Source organism: Plecotus auritus (genome assembly GCF_963455305.1).
Source record: "Plecotus auritus genome assembly, chromosome: 13".
NCBI classification, from domain to species: Eukaryota; Metazoa; Chordata; class Mammalia; order Chiroptera; family Vespertilionidae; genus Plecotus; species Plecotus auritus.
This window is the reverse complement of record NC_137779.1, coordinates 24,400,326-24,421,481: the sequence shown is the minus strand read 5'-3', so window position 1 is coordinate 24,421,481 and position 21,156 is coordinate 24,400,326. Positions and strand designations below refer to the sequence as shown.

The 21,156-nt window shown below is 50.7% G+C and overlaps 1 protein-coding gene across 2 annotated transcripts in view; it reads left to right on the top strand.

Moving 5' to 3' along the window:
* The window catches only part of WSCD2 (WSC domain containing 2), a 77,474-nt gene that overhangs the window by 24,274 nt on the left and 32,044 nt on the right, over positions 1 to 21,156 (top strand). The window lies entirely within an intron of this gene.

Sequence of the window (21,156 nt, the reverse complement as noted above, 5' to 3'; positions counted from 1 at the left end):
ACACTACAAAAACAGAACCAGGTGGATCAATTCTAGCCGGTCACTGTTACCAGCCTGGGGCTGGGAGCCCGAAGCCTCCCTCTGCCATAAAGGCAGGTGGGCCAGGAGGTGTTAGAGATCTGTTCCACCAAAGGGAGACTTTTTCACTGATGGAATCAGAGGATTGAAAGAAAATGAAAAAGGAATAATTTTCTCACTGTGCATCTGGGTGTTATTTAATGCTGGACTCTTCCTCCTGCCCAGGCTGGTCCTACTGGTAGGGGGGGTCAGCTCTCTGAATCCCATATTAGCTTTGTAACATGGGATCAGACGTCCCCTCTCTGAGCCTCAACTTCCTCCCTTGTACAATGGGACCATCATAGCACACGCTTTGCAGGCCAGGGAGGTACCCACTGAATGACTCCGGTCTTGGTGTTACCATGATGGGAGGGAATACCCAGGACATTTCTGCACTGCCCTCCCCTAGGGCTGCCCTCCTAAGCAGAGTCATCTGTTAGCTTCAGCAAAGTTCTCTGCCATTCCGGGGGCATGTTTATGGCCCTTGGGATCCTGCTAAGGTTAAGTGGAGAAAATGGTCCTGGTGACATTCACACACTCGGTCATTTGCTTGCTGGCACAGACATTAAGTCCCAGCCACTGGCGGGTCCACAGGACCTCCCCCGTGCACCCGCTGTCAGGGACGTGGTGATGTGTTAGGCCTGGTGGTTTCCCAGGCCGAGTCATGTGGGTTCGTAGCCCAGTTCCGCTGTCTACTTCCTGTGTCCCTTGGATAGGCCACTTCTCTCTGCCTCTCAGTTTTCCCATCTGTAAATGGGAACATTCACCCCTACCTCATCAGGTGCTAAGAAGGAATGGGTGAGATAATGCATAGGACACTAGCCAGATATTTGATCGGCATGGGCCATGGTTATAGTTATCCCTTCTTGAGGAAGCCATGGGCTGCATTTAAAATCTCTGCAGAGCTGATTCTGCTTCTTGTAACTCATGATCATCCCAGGTCTTTGTCTCAGAAAGCCCCCCACACCCAAGTTCAATTCCACTCCAGATTTCTGCCTCCCCACAGCCCAGACCATGGGTGTTCCGGAACCTGGGTGAGAATCCTGCAACAGCCCCGATGCATGTAAAATGTTTTTATGTTGAAAGTGGCAAAAACACAACTCAGATGGACTTTCTAAAAAGGATATAACTTATTTTGGCTCACAGACTTCAAAATCCACCAGCATCTTATTTCAGGTGTGGCTTGACCCAGGTTCAAACCAAAACCGTCAGATTTTAGTTTCTCTGCATCTCTACCTTTCCCCTGTCTGTGGCTGTCCTGATTATATAGCAAGATGTCCCCCAGGAACCCAAGCTCACTTCTCCTGGATGCCTAAGAAACCGGAACCTCTCCCCCCCAGCCAGTCCATTGGTTCTAATGATTACCTGCCTGTTTCTGGACCAGTCGCCATGTGGGAAAGGGAGATGGTTTATGTTGATTGGCTTAGGCCAGTCAGGATCCATTTTTGGAGTTGAATGTGTCAACCTACTCAAACCACACTGGCTGGAGGAGATGTGGCTTCTGCAGGTACTGATGCTGAAGACAGGGTGCTGGGGCTGCCATCAACCAATGTGCTGACACCTTTCTCAAAGAAAGGACAGACTTTCCAAAAGAAACCCAGAGATGCTACAGGATTGAAGGAGCCACTCTCGCTCTCGCTCTCTCCCTCGCCCTCGCCCTCACTCTCTCCTTCGCTCTCTCCCACCCCAACTTGTTCCCAGCACCCTGTTGCCTGAAAATAACAAGGTTGGAGTCAGAGTGATGAATGGGGCAAGATTGACTCGGCACTAATTTTGCCTGGAAGCTGTAGCTATTTTGGGCTCCTGCTGAGCCCTGGTTTAGCTTAGCTGGTTAGAGAGTGGGACTCACAGGTCAAGGGTATAAAACAGGAGCAGAAACATGGTCTCAGAGGCAGAAGTCCTGGGTCCTGACCATGCTCTGCTCCTGTCCACCTGGAGCCTTCACGGTGGGCGTATCCTCCCCCAAGTGTCCTTTCCTCCTGCCCCACGTCCTCCACCAGACACCCCCTCCCCTGCACAGCTCTCAGGTCGCAGCCTGACTTCTCACCCCAGGACTGGGTTGGATACCCCTCCATGTTCTTCTTTAGTTTTAAGTTCCTCAGTTTCATTCTCCTAGTTTCTCAATGAATGACTTAGGGCAAGTTTATCAACCTCACTGTGTCTCAGTTTTCTCATCTGTCAAGTGGGGATAATAAAAGTGATACCTGTCTCATTGGATAATTGTTGTAAGCATTGAACACAGGGCTGGGCTCGGTGAACACCCGCTTCAAGGAATGATGACTTTGAAATCCGGGTGGAATATCAAGCTATTGAAATCAGGCCTCTCCTCCCTTATGGTGTCAAATATATGGAACTGGGATTTCCTGTCATTCTCTTTTCCACCTCGTTATCTGGAGCTGTGCCTGGCATATAGCAGATGCTCAATAAAATATGTGGACTAAATGTCTTAGTTCAGCATGATCTAGGGCAGTGGTTCTCAACCTTTCTAATGCCGCGACCCTTTAATAACAGTTCCTCATGTCAACCAAGTTTATCCAGAGTCACTGCAGAGCTGATTCTGCTTCTATATAATTAACCGACCCTGCTAGCGGTTCTCAACCTGTGGGTCGCGACCCATAGGTTGAGAACCGCTGCTGTAGAGCCTAAGACCATTGGAAAACACAGATATTTAAATTACGATTCATAACAGTAGCAAAATTACAGTTATGAAGTAGCAACGAACATAATTTTATGGTTGGGGGTCACCACAACATGAGGAACTCTATTAAAGGGTCGCGGCATTAGAAAGGTTGCAAACCGCTGCTCTAGGGAATTCCCCTGGCCCTGTTGAGAGCCCGGAATTGTACAGTTAGGTTGTCCAAGGTCTCACCAGAAATGTCAAGTTTGCCAGGCCAGTGTGAACTGGGAGTGAGTCTTCCTTTACTGAGTGGTCTCGAACTGCTTCCCTTCTTTGAAATTCCATTCTCCACGCCATCCACTCCCGTCCCCCCCCACCCCAGAGCCTTGATGTTCAGGAAAAGCCTGCTAACATGCTAATATCTGCATCTAAACTCATTATCACCAGCGTGTCACTGGTTTTGAAGAATTCATTAGAAGAGCAGCCTGTGCGGGAGCAGGACTCTGGGCTGGGAGGTTTTGCAGGGTCAGGGATGGAGGAAGGGAGAGTCACTGAGAGGGCGCCTCCCTGGGTGAGAGGAGAGGGAGCCAGAGCATGTCTTCGCTTCTGCCCAGAGCTTGACCTGCAGTGACTCTGGATAAACTTGGTTGGCAGTAGGGCTAACAATAAATAAATAAAATGCCCCCAAACAAGGCCCCCTCTGTTTGAGCAGCCCATTAAGACCTAAGGGAGGTTATTTCCCTTGGCAGCTTCCCCCAGGGGTAGCCAAGAAGCCGAAGATGGACGCAGTGCTCCCTGGGCCTTCTTGTGCTGGGAAGGAGAAAATAGACTTCACAGGACCTGTGGCCGGGGACTTATTTTTTTCTCCCTAAAGACAATGTCAAAGCTGTGTGTTCTCTGGCCAAAGAAAATGTCCTGAGTGTAGGTCCTGGGTGTAGGGGTGTGTGTGTGTGTGTGTGTGTGTGCACGCGCACACATGCACTCCAAACAAGACTCATCTTGCAGCCTTACCTTTACTTTTTGTGTTATTATTTGGCTTGAACACAGTTTATTTCTTGGCCTCGTTAAGAAACTTGTTCACGGTGAGCTTGGCAACTCGGTGCCTAGCTCTATGCTTTGTGTTTATAAGACACACCGGAAGGCAGAAGATGATGACAATGAGAGCACTGGTGATGATGACAAAAATAAGGATGATGACAACGTTGATGAGGATGTCAATGTTGATGATGATGACTGTGATGGTGGTGATGGTGGTGATGGTGGTGATGATAACGTCAGTGATGATGACGTGAATGTTGATGGTGATGACTGTGATGATGGTGATGAAGATGAGAGCAAAAAAAATCTACTGAGCACACACCATGTGCCCAGTTTTTATTTAATTTACTTATTTATTTAATTCTCACAACCACCCTATGTGAAAAGGTGTGTTACACTTAACTCCATCATTTGCTAGTTGTGTGATACGAGGCAAGTTATGGCACCTCGCAGGGCCTCAGTTTACCTACCCATAGAACAGGGCTAAAATGGCACTTCCCTGTAACATGCTCAGTCGATGGTTGGATCAGTGTTGAAGAGATAAAAGTGATTCCTGTAGTTCCTCATTTGATCCCCCTGCCGACTCCGTGAAGAAGGAGGTGTTATTATGACCCTGACTTTATAGAACAGTGGGCCTGTTCTCTCAACTAGGAATGACTGCTCTGGGCAGATGGCTCAGTTGGTTAGAGCGTCGTCCTGTACACCAGAAGGTTTCGGGTTCGATTCCTGATCAGGGCACATACCCAGGTTGCTGGTTCCATCCCTATGGGCGGCAACCAATCAGTGTTTTTCTCTCACAAGGCAACACATTTGTCACAACCAGTTGCTGCAGCCACCAGAGCTAGAGCGAGGCGGGGAGCAAGTCCTCCCTCAGAGCCTGCAGAAGCAACCAGCCCCACCGAAACCTTGATTTGGGCTGTTTGGCCTCCAGAATCCTGAGAGGATGCGTTTCTGTTGTTTTGAACCCCCCAGTTCTGATAATTGGGCAGCTCTTAAAAACAAATACACCAGGCCTGACACACCTGCTGCCCCTTCGCTGTGAAAGCCCCAGCTTGTCCAGGGAGCTGTGGCGCTGTCCCTCCTCCTGTCCCCAGACCATCCCACGAGCTCGCAGCAGCTGCTGTGCCTCGAGGGGGTCCCGTGGGCTCTGGGCGGAGAGAAAGGCCGGCTGAGGTTCAGCTGCGCCATCCTGTCGGTTCCGTGCATTATGACTTCTTGCAAATTACTGTTTTCAGTTGAAAAGAGGCTCCAGAGGGCTCTTCAGCGGCTCAGTAGGAGACGTGGATGCTCTTGAATTAACACAGAGAAGTGGAACCCTCTACGGCGGATGGCCCGAGGCCCACTTTGTCTTGTCCCTCTGTCAGGCCTGGAGGGACAGCTGTGCCTGCCGGTGGTTCTCCTAAGGGCCGTCTCAGCTGAAGGCAGGTCACAGTCGCCTGTGTTCCACGTGTCTGTTGAGAGGGGCCAAGGGATGCTGACTTAGGCTTTGCAGTTTCTAAGGGGCCAGCAGCCTTCTGACCCCTCCAGCAGAGGGGCCTGAGTGGGTCTCTTACCCAACGTGATGGCCTGTCATTGGTCAGCATGCACAGTGAGCCTTTATTTGGTCCAATCAGAGAGCAGGAGGCTGTTGAGGATGAGCCAGTTCCTGGCTCACTCTGTGTGTGTGTGTGTGTGTGTGTGTGTGTGTGTGTGTGTGTGTGGTGAGGACCCTCTGGGTTTCCAACACCCTTGCCTTGCTGGGTAGTTTCATGTAAACTCACCTTTGCCTCTGGTTTCCATCTTAATGGGGGTCCATTCTCCTCAGAGCCTAGTGTGTGCATCCATCCAACCAGCATTTACTAGTATTGAGTGCTGACTATTTCCCAGGCTCCAGTAAGCACTTTATAGCATTGTCTCATTTAATCTTCACAAAAACCCTGTGCTGTATTATGGCCCTTGTCCCCATTTTACAGATGAAAAAATCAAGGCCCAGGCACTTGCCCAGGTTCACAGAGCTCGTAAGTGGGATTCAGAGGCTGGTCTGTCTTGCACCAGACTCCCCACTCTTTACTGTGTTCATCTTGGACCATGTTCCCTCCCCCACGTGTGTAGATACATGTGCCTGGGTCTCTTGTTAAAGAAAAACCAGAGCTGGACAGTGACAAAAACCGATTTTATTCAGGACTATTGCAATGCGGGGAAAGAGGTCTTAGGCCAGAACCAGCTCAACTCTGAATCCAGCAGAGGCGTGGGAAACCCAGTTAGATGTCGAGGCTGATCAGATGTGGAGGATGGGGATTCTGGCGAAACCAAGCTGGCAGGATTCTTGCTAAAATTGGACAACGCAGAGACGCCTACGTGAAAAAGAGCTGAGAGGCGTGCGAGTAGAGATTGCTTAGGGAGAGAATCTTTGTCACTCTTCATTCCCCACCTTGTCCTTTAAAAAGGAAGCTGTCTTAAGTAGAGCGTGATCATTAAGAAACTAGGCTGTGGTGTCAGACTCAGGTCCCAGCTCCACCACCCACTAGCTGAGTGCCTCGGTTTCCTCGCCTGCAACATGGGGATAATCATGGACCTTGATCTGGGCACTAGGTGAGGTGATATGGGACAGCCTACACACGGTACAAAACCACACATGATGGCCAGAATTGGATTGCTAGACAATGCCCCCCAAACCAATGTCTTGGACGTCTGCCCTGTGAATATCCGGGCCCTGTGGAAGGAGCCAGGGATATAGAGGTGAAGAAGCTGTCTTCTTAGTTGGGTCTTGGAAGGCAGAGGGATGCTGAGCTGAGCTGAGCTTGCGTGCGCATCTTTGTGTGTGTGCCAGTGGTTCTTAACCCGGGGCGATTTTGCCCCCTGGAGACATTGGACAAGGTCTAGAGACATTGTTGTTGTCTCCACCGGTGACAGGTGCTGGGAGGCAGAAGCCAGGGATGCTTCTAAACAACCTGCAATGCCCTGGACACGCCCCCCCCACCCCCAACCAATCATCCAGCCCCCAGGGCTCCAAAGGACTGAGAGGAACCTCGCGTGCCTACAGCATCCTGCTTGGCCTGCCCTCTCTCCTCAGCTGCCTCCAAGCAAATAATCAGGCCTCCGCAGGTTTTAATAGAATCCAAGCAGCTGAGGCAAATGTAAAAACAAAACCCAGTGCAAATGTGTTTTTATGTAAACACCACAGGGGGTGGCGGCTGCTTATGGAGAAAGTACCCGGTGGCTAGTACTTCTCAGAGCAAAAATAACCCCAATGTTCCTGCTCCTGGAACAGAGCAGGCGATGAGATGAGGGTCACGTGGGAACCCAGGTGCTCATGGGAGCTGTCCCTGTCCTGAAAGAGCCCCACCCCCTTCCCTCCAGGTGAGCATCCTAGGTCCCGGGATGAGAAAGGAGCATCCCTTTCATCGGTGCTCAACCAGCATAGCAAGAAAAAACACAGTGGGTTTAAACAAAATGTTTTACCGTAATTTACCTATAGTAAAATCCGCCCATTGTAGTTTATAGTTCTGCTAGTCTTAACAGATGTATTCAGTCATGGAACCACCACCAGAGTCGAGATCTGCAACAGTCCTATCAGCCTCAGGAAGCCCTCTATGCCCCTTTGTAGTGAATCGCTGCCCCCGTCCTAGGCCCTGGCAACCACTAATCTGTGTCCCTTTGGCCTTGTCTTGCCTGGCTTCACAGCCTTTTGCGTCTGGCTTCTTTCACTCAGCCTGATGGCTTTAGGATTCATCCACGCAGTTGTATAAATCAGTAATGCATTCTTTTTTATGGCTGCATAGCACGCCACCGTGTACATGCAACACAATTGGTCCATTCACCCTTGAAGGACATGTGGGTGGTTTCCTTTGGGGCAATTACAGAGGGGGTGGGGGGAGAGAGAGAGAGAGAGAGAGAGAGAGAGAGAGAGAGAGAGAGAGGCAGGCTGCTATACAAATATTTGCATACAAGTTTTTGTGGGAGCAGGGGTTCTTATTTCTTTTCTAGGAGTAGGACTGCTGGGTTGAATGGTAAGTGGATGTTTCACTTTCTAACAAACTGTCACACTACTTTCCTAAGTGGCTGTATACCTTTGGCATCCCCACCACTGGTGTCTGAGAGTCTCTGTCGCTCTGCATCCTCTCCAGCACTTGGTATGGTTGGGTTACATCGTTGAGCCATTCTAGCAGGTGTGCTGTAGTAGCTCAGTGTGGTTTTAATGGATGTACAGGCTGTTGAGTTTTGTGGTCCTGGGGCTGCTACTTAGCAGGAGCTGGCAGGAGGCAGGTGAAATCAGTGACCTCCTCAAGCAGCCACAGTTCATCCCCACTCTGCCACTCACTGGTCCCATGACCTTGGATATAACTTATAACTTGGTAGAAGTTACTATGATTATATTTCCTGGGCACTTACAAAGCAATAGGTACAGTGAATGGAGCTAGACTACCAGAGTTCCCATCTTGGCTCTGCTACATATATCCTAGCTGTGTGTCCTTGAGCAAGTTACTGAACCTCTCTGGGCCTCTAATTCCTCATCTGTCCAATGGAGATAAACATAGTGCCTTTTTCAGGTGTGTTTTTTTTTAATTTTATGAACTTCAAGTGAGTTTAAATGTAAAGGGCTGGTTTCCTCTGTTCCATAGCGTTCAGTCACTTATGAGGCTTAAGAATGGACAAAACTGGTCTATAGAAATAGAAGTTAGATTATAACTGGAGAGGGAGGATTAGCTGAGGGAAGCACCAGGGAACCTCTGCAGGTGAGGGGCGTGTTCTATCTTGAGTGTGTACATATGTAAGAGTCCAGTAACCTGTGCTTAAGATGCATGCACTTTTACCAGACCATATGTATATTCTCTCATTAAACACACACACACACACACACACACACACACGCAAGAAAAAAATCTGAGCTGTTTTCCACAGAGCACCTACCTGTGGGTCAGGGTCATAGGGCTGCCATAGTAAAGTACCACAGGCTGATGGCTCACACAACACAACGTTATTGTCTCACAGTTCCGGAGGCTGGGTATCTGAAATTAAGGTGTTGGGAGGGTTTGTTCCTTCTGAGGGCCACGAGGGAAGGCTCTGTTCCAGGTCTCTCTCCTTGGCTTGAGGTTGGCCATCGTCTCCTCAGTCTCCACACATCTTCCCTCTGTACCTGTCTATACACAAATTTCCCCTCCCCATACAGACACGAGGGCCTGCCCTCCTGACTTCATTGTAATGTGATTCGCTCTGTAGAAAATTTCCAAATGAGGTCACCTTCTGCAATTCTGGGGGGTTAGGATTCAACATACAAATTTGGGGGAGACAGCCCTAGCCAGTTTGGCTCAGTGGATAGTGTTGGCCTATGGACTGAAGGGTCCCAGGTTCGATTCCAGTCAAGAGTACATGCCCAGGTTATGGGCTCAATCCCCAGTGTGGGGCGTGCAGGAGGCAGCCAATCAATGATTCTCTCTCATCACTGATGTTTCTTTCTCTCCCTCTCCCTTCCTCTCTGAAATCAATAAAAAAATATATTTTTTAAAAAATAATAAATAAATTTGGGGGAGACATATTCAACCCATAGCAGCACATAGAAGCGCTCTCTGGGTATTAGTTCCTTCTTAGTATTTTAGGGTAGCACTCATTCAGTGCTTACCACAGCCTCTGAGGGAGTTGCTGTCCACTTAACATGTGGAAACTGAGGCTCCGAAAGGCTCCTGGACACACCCAGTGTCTCATGGGCGCCAACGGTGGGGTTGGCATTTAAATCAAGGCCTGGTGGGCCTCAGGGGCTGGGCTCCCTTCTGGAGGATCACGTCCTGGTTCCTCCCAGCCTCCTGTAATCATTTCCACGTGGGCTGCTCTAATTACCTACCCAGGGAGTTTGCAAGCAACGTCTGGTCCTTGGCCCAGCAGCAGCAGCAGCTCACCCGGGAGCTTGTGAGACATGCACATTGTCAGGCTCCACCCCAGATCTGCTGAGTCAGAAACTCGTGGGCGGGGCTCAGCCACTTCCAGAGGCTTCCCACACAGGCTCCAGTCTGAGAACTCCTACTGTGCACCCTCCCGGAGGATCATAGGGAAGCACGGAGTCGCCAGACTGCACCCGGATCCAAAGGCCACCTCAGATCTCAGCTGGGACCTACAGCTTCAATCTCCAGTGACTCCTGGCCAATGGCTTTCTCTGGCCTTGAATGTTTTCCTCTCTCTGATTCGGGAGACTTCAGGGACCGTCTTGCTGTGTGAGGAGCACCAAAAAGGCCCCCACCTTTGTCGGGGGGGTCGGTGGGGGACTGGCATTTGCACTGGGGATTCCTTGACTTCCTTGCTGGAAGGTGCATGTCCCAAGCTGTGAGTGAGCTACGGGGATGAGGTGAAAACTCAGAGTCAAACCCCCAACCCCCAGGAGCGCATGTTCTCTTTGGGGAGATAAACTTCTATACAAAGAGACAGTGGTGTCACCAAAAAGCCCATTGGAGCCACACAGCCCTGGGTTGAAATCTTGGCTCTGCCACTCGGGAGCTGTGTGACCTTGAGTGAGCCCTTGACCTATCTGAGCCTCCGGTTTCTCACCCATATAGTGGGAAGAATAGAACCCACCTTATGAAGTCACTTCTAAGTCTGGAAGTTCAAGTGAAACTGTCATTGTCAGCACCTAAACCCAACACAGACCCCCAAGATTTTGAAAGTTACAAAATAAGGTTGTCATTTTCCTGATGGCAGGGGCCACATCTCCGTCAGAGGCGGATCCACAGCCCTTAGCACACAATAGGTACTCAACAAAGGTTTGTTGAGTGATGAGATAAAAGCAAGCTGCACCCCAGGCTGGGACTGAGGGAAGGATGCTGGGCTCCTGTGGATCGGAGTGGAGGTCTTTTGAGGTGAGGAAAGAGAAATTTGTCCAGAGATGATGCATTTGTGAAGTTTGTGCAGGAAAAACCCTCCCCCTGGATAGATCCCCTGGTTCAGGCCAGGCTTGGCAGGTGGCTGGCACTCAGTGAACGGGTTATTGAATGAATGAAAGAAGGAATGAATGAACGAACGAACGAACAGACGAACAATGGGGGGGGGGGGGGGCGCGGCAGTAAGTAGGAGCCAGAAGAAATTTTGAATTAGTTTTTGTTTTATAAAAGAGAAACTGGAGGCACAGAGAGGGTAATCCACTTACCCGGGCTACACAGTTATAGACAGAGCTTGAAATGTGGGGCGGGAAAAGGAAGGGAGGTGAGACATGCACATTGTCAGGCTCCACCCCAGATCTGCTGAGTCAGAAACTAGTGGCTCCATAGGTTGCTTTGCGGGGGGGCCTCCGGATTGAAACCCATAAACCTTAGCGGTCATTTCATGGCCTTGCTGATGAACCCCTGCTCTTCCCCACAGTCTAAGCATCCAAACGCTGTGACCCCCACCCAGTGCCCTGGGCAGGGAGGGGCCTGTGCAGACTGAGAGGTGCTTCCCTGCCCCCAGGCACCTGAGCTGGAGCCTCTAGCCCCCAGCCAGCGCCTGTCTCCCTCTCCCTCCTGGATAAGAAGACAGACTTCCTCCCTCCCACCCGGCTAGGTTTATTCCTGGGGATGTGTGGGTGGGTGTGTGTTTGTGGAGGGGTGGGGGGTGTTCCTCCAAATTTAAAGACACCGTGACAGCAAAGACTTATTAATGTCGGGGCTGGTGAGGCCTCCTTTGAGAAGAGTCACAAGTAAGTCGAGAGAGAATGTGCCACTTCTAGTTCTAACTTCTGCCCGGTCCCTCCAAACCCCCTCCCCTCCGCCACCCCACCTGGCCCTGTGGCTGCCAGCCCCTCCGGCTGGGGTAATAATAGTAAGGCACGCCCACTGCTGTCCGATGCCTGTGGCAGACCTTGAGAAGTGGCAGCTTTGTGCCCATTTTACAGGTTGGGAAAATGGAGGCTCCGAGAGGGGACATGCCCTCCTGAGGTCCTGAGTCATGAAGTGACAGCGCCGAACCAGGACTCGGATGACTCCAGCACATTCCAGAACCCACATGTCTTCGGCCAGGCCATGGCTGCTGGTGTCGACTCAAACATGAATTTAGTAAGGGCTGTGATAGTGTTAGGCCCAGAGTGTGCCTGGCTGCATGCTGAGCATTTCATGTACATTATTCGTGAGACCCTAACCCTCTCCACATCCCGTGCAAGGGGTACCATCATTCTCGCCCATTTTAGGGATGAGGAACCTGCTGCTTAGAGACGGTAAGTGGCTTCCTTACATTCTCTGTGTTAGTAAGTAGTGAAGCCAAGATTCCAACTCAAGTCTATTTGACATCAACACTCATGCTCTCCGGCCCTGGGCATCGTCCTGTGCACAGAAAGGTCGCCAGTTCTATTCCTGGTCAGGGCACATGCTCAGGTTTCAGGTTTAATCCCAGTCAGGGTGTGTGCCAGAGGCAACTGATCAATGCTTCTCTCACACATCTTTCTCTCTCTCTCTCTCTCTCTCTCTCTCTCTCTCTCTCTCTCTCCTCCTTTCCTCTCTCAAATCGATTTAAAAAAAAACACACACACAACACATTTTTTTAAAAACCTCATGCTTTCTGCATCTCTCTTTAAACCACAGATGTTGTGGAAAAGGAAAATACAGATTAAAAAATCACTCCTAACCCCACTCCAAAAGAGGTAACATCTAGTATACCTTGGTGCGTTTCTACCCCGCTGTTTCTCCCTGCTGAAGGGAGGTTTCTGCTCCTGGCTGCTGACCCTTGGTGTTCTGTAATTGCTGAGCAATTTAGAGATGACTTGAAATATATAATTCATGGGCGCATCTTTTACCTTGGTCACTGGAAGGCTGCGAGGCGTGGCTGTATCCTAGGGAGAGTTTCAGCCTCGACACAGGAGGTGATGGCGTCTCAAGAGCTTAGGACAGAACTTGAGAACCAGAGAACTCGCCACCGTGGAAAGTGACCTGGCGTCGAGCATAGGGTGCTAGAAGTTGGGGCCCCAGCATGGAACCCTACAGTAGAATCTTATGATAGAGCCCTGGGATTCAATCTAGAATCGAGCTCTAGAATCTGAGACTAAGACTTTGTAAATCTGGAATCAGATGGGCCCACTCTTCAGGGTATCCACAAAGGCAAGGTCTCTAGGTCAAAGTCTAGAGAACGTTTTCATTGTCACAACTGGGGAGACGATGCTGGCATCTAGTGGGTAGAAGCCAGGGATGCTGCTTAACATCTTACGATGCACGGGACGCCCCCACTCCGTCCCTCTGCCAACAGAGAATTATCCAGTTCAAACTGTCAGTGGTACCTGACCGGCGTGGCTCAGTGGTTGAGTATCGACCTATGAACCAGGAGGTCACAGTTGGATTCCCGGTCAGGGCACATGCCCGGGTTGTGGGCTGACCCTCTGAGTGGGCCGTGCAGGAGGCAGCCGATCAATGATTCTTTTTCATCATTGATGTTTCTCTCTCTCTCTCTCTCTCTCTCTCTCTCTCTCTCTCTCTCTCTCTCTTCCTCTCTGAAATGAATAAAAAATATTTTTAAAAAATATATAAAACTGTCAGTGGTGCTGAGGTTGAGACCGTGGCCTAGATTTTTGGGGACATGTGCTGGGTTAATCTGTGGACAGTCCCAGGCAATAAGAAGCCACATTTGGTGGGAACGAACACTGCAGCTCTGACTGTACCTGCAGCACTAACCGTGTGTGTGTGTGTGTGTGTGTGTGTGTGTGTGTGTGTGTGTCCGTGTGTCCGTCTGCCTTCGCGATGGCGCCCAGATGGCGAAGCATTGATCAGTTTCTGGCAGTGTTTGCTGTCATGGGAGGGACACTTCTGTAGGATGTCAGCAGGACCCCTGAGGCCCCTGAAGGACGTGGAAGATACTACAAGGGTTTGGGGACCCCTGTGCCTTCTAGAAGGGGTTCAGTTCCCTCCTTCCCAGCTGAGTGCTGAAGGGTCTCCCTGGGAAATGTCCCTGGTTGTGGAGGACCTCGAATCACCCCACTCACCCTACAAAGGTCAGAGGGTGGCGCTGCAGCAGGAGGCGATGCCAGGGCAGATGGCTCACGATAGGGATTTGCGGCCTTTCTTTAGGGGTCCCTCTTGGGGGGAAAGTGATCTGGGCTCAGGGAAGGGCTGCCAGCCGCCTAACGGGAAGGCCAGCAGATTGGCTGGCCTGTGCCTTGGGCCTCCTTCATCAAACCCCGGGACAAGGGACACTGTCACTTCACCCTTTTATGCCCCCTCATCCCCCCTGCCCCTTCCTGCAAATCAGGCCCTCCCCTCAGCCCAGAATTTGGATGGTTCATTGACACCTACTCCCGAGGGTTCCTGCCTTTTCAAGGAAATAATTGCCCTTTCATTTTTTAAAACAGACTTTATTTTTTAGAGCAGTTTTAGGTTCACAGGAAAAGTGAGCAGAAAGTACAGAGATTTCCCATCGACCACCCCTGCCCCCAACCGCACACAGCCTCCCCCACTATCAACACCCCCCCGACCAGAGGGTTCACTTGTTATAGTTGGTGAACCTGCACTGACACATGATTATCACCCAACGTCCATCCTCTACGTTAGTGTTCACCCTTGGTCTTGTACATTCTATGAGTTTGGACAAATGTATGTGATAAGTATCCACCATCAGAGTTGCACACACAGTTGTTTCACTGCCCTCAAATCCCCCTGTGTGCCCCCATTTGTCCCTCTCCCCCCCGACCCCTGGCAACCACTGATCTTTTCACTGTCTCTATCGTCTTGCCTTTTCCAGAATGTTGTTCAGTTGCAATCACACCACATGAGCCTTTTCCGCTGGGCTTCTGGCACGTAGCAGTACGCATTGCAGGCTCCTCCGTGTCTTCCCGTGGCTGGATAGCTCATTTCTTTTCATGACGCATAATATTTCCATGGCTGCCCCACAGTTTATTTATCCATTCACCTACTAAAGGACATCTCGGTTGCTTCCAGGTTTGGGCAGTTATGAATAAAGCTGCTCTAGACGTCAGCGCGCAGGTTTTCATGTGGACACGAGCGTTCGCCTGTTTGAGGTGAATACCGAGGAGAGTGGCCGTTGCGTCACGGTAAGAGGATGTTAGTTTTGCGTGGCTGCCCTTTTGAGACTCACTGTGGCCGGCTGGTAGGGAGTCCTTGCTGTATACCCAGCACCGTGGGAAGAAAGGTACCCAGGTGTCTGGTTCTGTGCTCCTGTGACTCTGGAAGGCTCTCCACGGGTCAGGAACCCGAGGCTTCCTCGGAGGCTCTGGCTCGGTCTGTCCCCTGCTCCTTTGCTTTCCATTCCTCCTCTTTGCAGAGTAACATTTGCTCTTCCTTTGAACACGTGCCGAGAGCCCCTGGGGCTGCAGGTCCTTAGTCCAAATGACCAGCAGAGATCGGAACGTCTCAAATCCCAACTCCACATTCCGGAAGGCAAGAATTGGTTGACTAGTTTCATATCTCAGTCCACCTTGTGGTCCACCAGCAATGCCAGTGGGCAGGGTTGTGTGGCACAAATATGGCCACTAGGACCTACCCCACTGCACAGGGGATGGGGGTCACTCACTACAGAGACCTCCCCCCGACCCCCGCAAGCATATCTTCCACATGTACCTTGGGTGGTCTCTAATTATCACCATTCATGACTCTTACCTTTTATTGAGATGAAGTCTGGGCAAGTGGTATTGTCATGAGAAAAAAGGAGATGTTTTGTTGGCCAGAGTTGGGGCAGAGAATGACCATCTATTGAGGAACTCTTATGTCGGGCTTGGCAGAGTGAAGGCTCTGTAGCCAGCCTACCTGGGTTTGAACTCTGCTCTACCATTCCTGGCTGTGTGACCTTGCACTGGTGACTTAATCTCTCTGAACCTCAGTTTTCCCATCTGTAAAGTGGGGCTAACAAATGAGCCATTTTATATAGGATTGTTGTAAGGATTAAATAAGTTAATTTCGCCCTAACCAGTTTAGCTCAGTGGATAGAGCGTTGGCCTGCGGAGTAAAGGGTCCCAGGTTCGATTCCGGTCAAGGGCATGTACCTTGGTTGCATTCACATCCCCAGTAGGGGGTATGCAGGAGGCAGCTGATCGATGTTTCTCTCTCATCGATGTTTCTAACTCTCTATCCCTCTCCCTTCCTCTCTGTAAAAAATCAATTTAAAAAATAAGTTAATTTCTAGGACAGTGCCTGACACATAGTAGGTGCTCCATAAATACGAGCACATATAGTATTACTGTGTTCATGTATTTTAAAGATGTGAGCTCATTTAAGCTCCCTGCCTCCCTCATGAGGCAGGGCGGGTTGGTCCTGCTTTGCAGGTGAGGAAACTGAATCTCACAGAGGCCACCTGCTGAAGCTCTCACAGCCACCATGTGGCTGAGGCAGGTTCACATCAGGAATGTCTGACACTGGATCTGACCACTTCATATGTTACTTCCTGGCGGTCACATCCGCTCTCTCTGGCCCAGCCTGATTCCCCACAGTAAGTGACAGTGGCCATAAAGTTTGAGCAAGAGGCACTGGAGTCATTACCCAGGGAAACAAAATTTTAATATTTATTTATAATGGGCACCATATGCTCCCTCTGATTTTTTTATTTAATTACATCACGGCAGATGGCTGGGTGTTAAAGGCCATTTAGCTAATGGCACTTTGCCTTCTCATTTATTTTCCCGAGTTTTGGAAGGATGAACGGAAATGAATATAGATGGCATGCTGTGATTGCCAGGTAGTGGCGGGTAAATCCTCAACCGAGGAACTCAGAGGAGGCAGTGTGGGGGGTCTTGGGGACTCTTCCTAGGAGGTGCATGGAGCTGCATGAGGGTGCTCAAGGGTGCACATCCTGAGATTAGGAGCCTGGGAATACCGCGTGCGCGCGCGCGCACACACACACACACACACACACACACACACACACGCACACACACGGAATCTCAGACATGGCAATCCCACTGTTTTGACCCTGCAAGTAAGTCTGTCTGTACAGAAATGCCCATTGCAGCTTTGCAAAGACTGGCCCCAAACTGGAAAACAGCACAACGGGGCGTCCACACACCGTGTCAGGGTGCCAAATGCTTCCCAGGGTTAGTTGGGTTAATAAAATTCTGGATTCCTTACGAGTGTGAGGGAAAGCCACAAGATGGACATTCACAATGGTATTTCTCAGACTATTTTATCACTTCTGGCTGGTCCAGGAGCAAGATGGAGGAGAGGGACTTTATTAAAAGAGTTGGGGTCGGGGGTCCATCTACCTGGAGAAGTGTCTAAGGGATGGCGTTCCACGTCTACAAGCTTAGGAAGAGTCCTTCCCTTGAGGCTGGGATTCGGCGGAGAGATGTAGTGGGTAAGAGAGGGCCGGCTGCCCTGGCGGTCCACTCGGTGTGTGCCATTGCATCGTGACATTGAGGCTTAGAAAGTTCTGCCCTCAAATTCATGCTCCACTTCTTGCTAGCTGTGTGCTTGAGCAAGTTACGTAATCTCCACAAGCCTTAGATTCCTCATCTGTAAAATGGGTATAAGCATGGCTACATCTCATCATTGTTGAGAGGTCCTGTATTGCTTCTCAGGAATCAAGACAAAAGGAGGTTAATCATAGCATACTTGTTTATACAGAGTTAGTGCATCAGAGGGTTAGTGCAGCAGAGACCTGGGGAATGTATACCCCAGTGTCTATCAGTCATTGATTGATACCCCAGTGTCTATCAGTCATTGATTGAGGCTGCCTTCGTATGGCATTTGGTAGCTACCTCTATGAGCGGGCCACATACAGCATCTGTACTGATCTACCAGCTGGCCAAAATGAAAAGGACTGATAGCATTAAGTGTTGACATGGATTTGGAGCAACAGAAATGCTCACACGCTACTGAAAGTTGTTGTCACTACAGCTACTTTGCAAAACAAGTCAGCGTTTCTCAGGACAGTCATAAGATGCTCACGTAGGACCTAGCAATTGCACTCCTAGGCATATATACACCCTACGTGAACTCTTATACACGTGTATCAGGTAGGAAAGGCAGCTGGGGATCTCCAAGACATGGGGAGCCCCAGCCAGAGGTGAAATGTTAGACTTGGTCTAATGATAAAAATATCAGAAATCACTGGTATTTGTTGAGCATCTGCTATGTGCCAGGCCCGGTGCTGAGCATCTTATTCCCACTGAGCCATTAATCCTCACGAGAACCCGTTGAGGTAGCTAGCAATCTCTTGGTGTCTCGGTTTCCCGCAGCTAGTGAGGGGATTTCATTCTGCCCAAGCCATACTAGCTGAGAACTGATGGGGAAGAAACTCCATGAAGGAAAATGGGGTTATTACACCAGAAAAAAAAAGGGGCACAAAACCACATATATTCTCTACAAATTATTATAATGAAAGGTAACACTTAGGTGCCACTTGCATATATTAACTCATTTAGTCCTCACACCAACCCTAGGAGATAAGTACTATTATTTCCCCATTCTATGGATGGGGAAACTGAGACCCCGAGAGATTACTAGCTACCTCAATGGGGGTTCTCGTAAGGATTAAATGGCTCAGTGGGAATAAGATGCTCAGCACCGGGCCTGGCACATAGTAGATGCTCAACAAATACCAGTGATTTCTGATATTGTTATCATTAGACCAAGACTAACATTTCACCTCTGGCCGGGGCTCCCAGTGTCTTAGAGATCCCCAGCTGCCTTTCCTACCTAGAACTGTGAAGAAATCACAAAACCACTTTCTCAGTATCTATCTTGGCCCGGCTTGGATGGCCAGGGGGTCAGCTGGTCCCCAATCCTGTGCCCTTAAGTAGAGTCCAGGGGGCTGTGGGAGGGAGGGCTGGACTGCTGCCAAGCCTCACGGGCTTCCAGCCAGATCCGCCTGCCCCGGAATCTGGAAGGGGCAGCTCTGTGGCCCTTTCAGGGGAGGGAGGGCGAGGCAGGCCGCACCTTCTGTGTTCCCTTCCCGCAGGGCAGCTCTGCCCGCCAGTCATTTTCTTGGCAGCTTAACCCCAGAGGTTCGTTGTGGTGCTAAAAATAGGCAGTGTTTAGACATTCGGAGCTCCGCCTGGAAACGCGGGCTGCAGTAACCAAATGCCACCATTCCCGCCGAGGGGGGCCCTGGGCCTCGTCCCCGTAGAAACTCCGGCTAGCCCTGGGAGGGGAGCGGGGTAGGCATCATCGGCCACGCTCGACAGATGGGGAAACTGAGGCTCAGAGGGGTCTCATGTAAAACGAAGAGGGATGAAGCGATGGTTGCCAGCTCTTTGCAAGCACGGACTCCATCCAGCCTTAGGGAGCCTCTCATTGAATCCTCCCCAAACCCCAGGAGGGAGAGTCTATGGTCAACCCCCACTTAATGGAGAGAAAGCTGCAGCTCAGAGGTGATGACACCTGCCCTGGCCTCAGAGCTGCGCGTGACCAGGGAGGATGCTAATGCGGTCAGGGTTCCCCACGTGCAATGAACAAGTGGAGACTGAGAGGCAGGGGGGCTTGTTGAAGGCCCACCGAGCCCCCACCCGAGGTCGTGGATATGCAATCTGTGGATCAGGGAGGACCTGAAGAATGTGCTTGCTGCCCTAACTCCGTGGTCGGCAAACTGCGGCTCGCGAGCCACATGCGGCTCTTTGGCCCCTTGAGTGTGGCTCTTCCACAAAATACCACGGCCTGGGTGGGTCTATTTTGAAGAAGTGGCATTAGAAGAAGTTGAAGTTTAAAAAAATTGGCTCTCCAAAGAAATTTCAATCGTTATACTGTTGATATTTGGCTCTGTTGACTAATGAGTTTGCCGACCACTGCCCTAACTGGTTTGGCTCGGTGGATAGAGCGTCGGCCTGTGGACTGAAGGGTCCCTGGTTCGATTCTGGTCAGGGGCATGTACCTTGGTTGTGGGCACATCCCCAGTAGGGGGTGTGCAGGAGGCAGCTAATTGATGTTTCTCTCTTATCGATCTTTCTAACTCTCTATCCCTCTCCCTTCCTCTCTGTAAAAAATCAGTAAAATATATTTTAAAAAAAGAACGTACCTGTAAAACCTTTCAGTAGTGTCCAGCATATAGTAGGTGCTCAACAAGTGGCAGTTAGCTCCATTTCCCACGATCTTTGGGGTAGAATTTCTGGGAGAGAGAGAGGGAGAGGGAGAGAGAAAGAGAGAGAGATATGCTAGCGTGGGAAGAAAATGATGGATGGATATGAGAGGCAGAGAAGACTTTGGGGTTCCCTTGGGGAGGTGAGACTGCGGCTCAGCAGGGACCCTGAACCCCTGGCCCAGCCAGAGCTGAGTAATGAGGGATGTCACCTCCACAGAGCCTGAACGGATAGTGCTCCGAGGCGGTCACCGGCTGTGCTGACACCTGGCATGGAGCGTGGGTGTAGCTCAAGCCCTGGTGGGGAGGCTGGCCCCTGATTCTTTGCATTCATCTCCTCCACTGGTGTTTCCTGGGGTCCCACAGCACCACATGCTGGGGCCAACGCAGTGAGAGAGCAGACGCGGTCCTACCCCGTGAGGCTCAGATCCAGATTGCTCTCCCTCCCGACTCGCCCCTGCCTCCCAGCCCTGGCAGGGTGGTATGGGAGGCTCAGTCAGCACCCCCTTCCCAGGAGGAACCCCCTCCTCAGTCCCTTCCTGGGAGGGCCCGTTCACTCCCCACACCACCAAAGCCTCAGTCTGTTCCCTGACAGTTCCCAGTGAGCTCATCATCCTCTTAAAACCCACTTGGCACCCACGTAGAGAAAAGATGTGCTGAAATAGAAAAGAATGAGAAGGGGACAACAGTAAAGGAGTAGGCCCAGAATTACCCTCAGAGAGAGAGAAAGCCAGGGAGACCCAGCAGCCCAAATCTATGCCGTCTGCACGGCAGCGACGTGCTGCTTGGCAAATGGCTTCAGAGGCTGCTCACGTATGCCCATGAGAGGAGTGGGGTGGGGCCCTTTTCTTGAGCACCTACTATGTGCCAGACACTCTATCTGCAATTTTTTTAAAATATATTTTTATTAATTTCACTGAGGAAGGGAGAGAGAGAGAGAGATAGAAACATCAATGATGAGAGAGAATCATTGATCGGCTGCCTCCTGCACGCCTCCTACTGGGGATCGAGCCCACAACCCCGGGCATGTGCCCTTGACTGGAATCGAACCCAGGACCCTTCAGTCCGCAGGCCGATGCTCTCTGTCCACTGAGCCAAACCAGCTCGGACCTCTTCCTGCAATTTTTAATTCAATCTTCCCAGCAATGCATCTGTGTGGTGTCAGGATTCGTATGTTTACTTCACAGATGAGGCACCTCAGTGGGTGCAAAGAGGTGTCTTGCCCCCGTGGGAGAGGCAGGATTTGAACCCGGGTCGGCCTGCCTCCAGAGTCCGTGCTCTTGCCTGAATGCCTCTGGAGGGTTGGTGACCCCTGTCCATCCCATGAGGGCTGCTGGCCTTTCCTCATCCTGGCCCAGCTGCAAAAAACATCTGGCACGTTCTTGCACATGGAACACCAGGAGGCACCATCCACTGCCAGGAGGCTTCCAAGTGGCGGTGTGACCACGAAACTTCCGTGGACCCCACGTGCGATGTTAGAGTCCAGCCCAGGCTCCTGAGCTTGG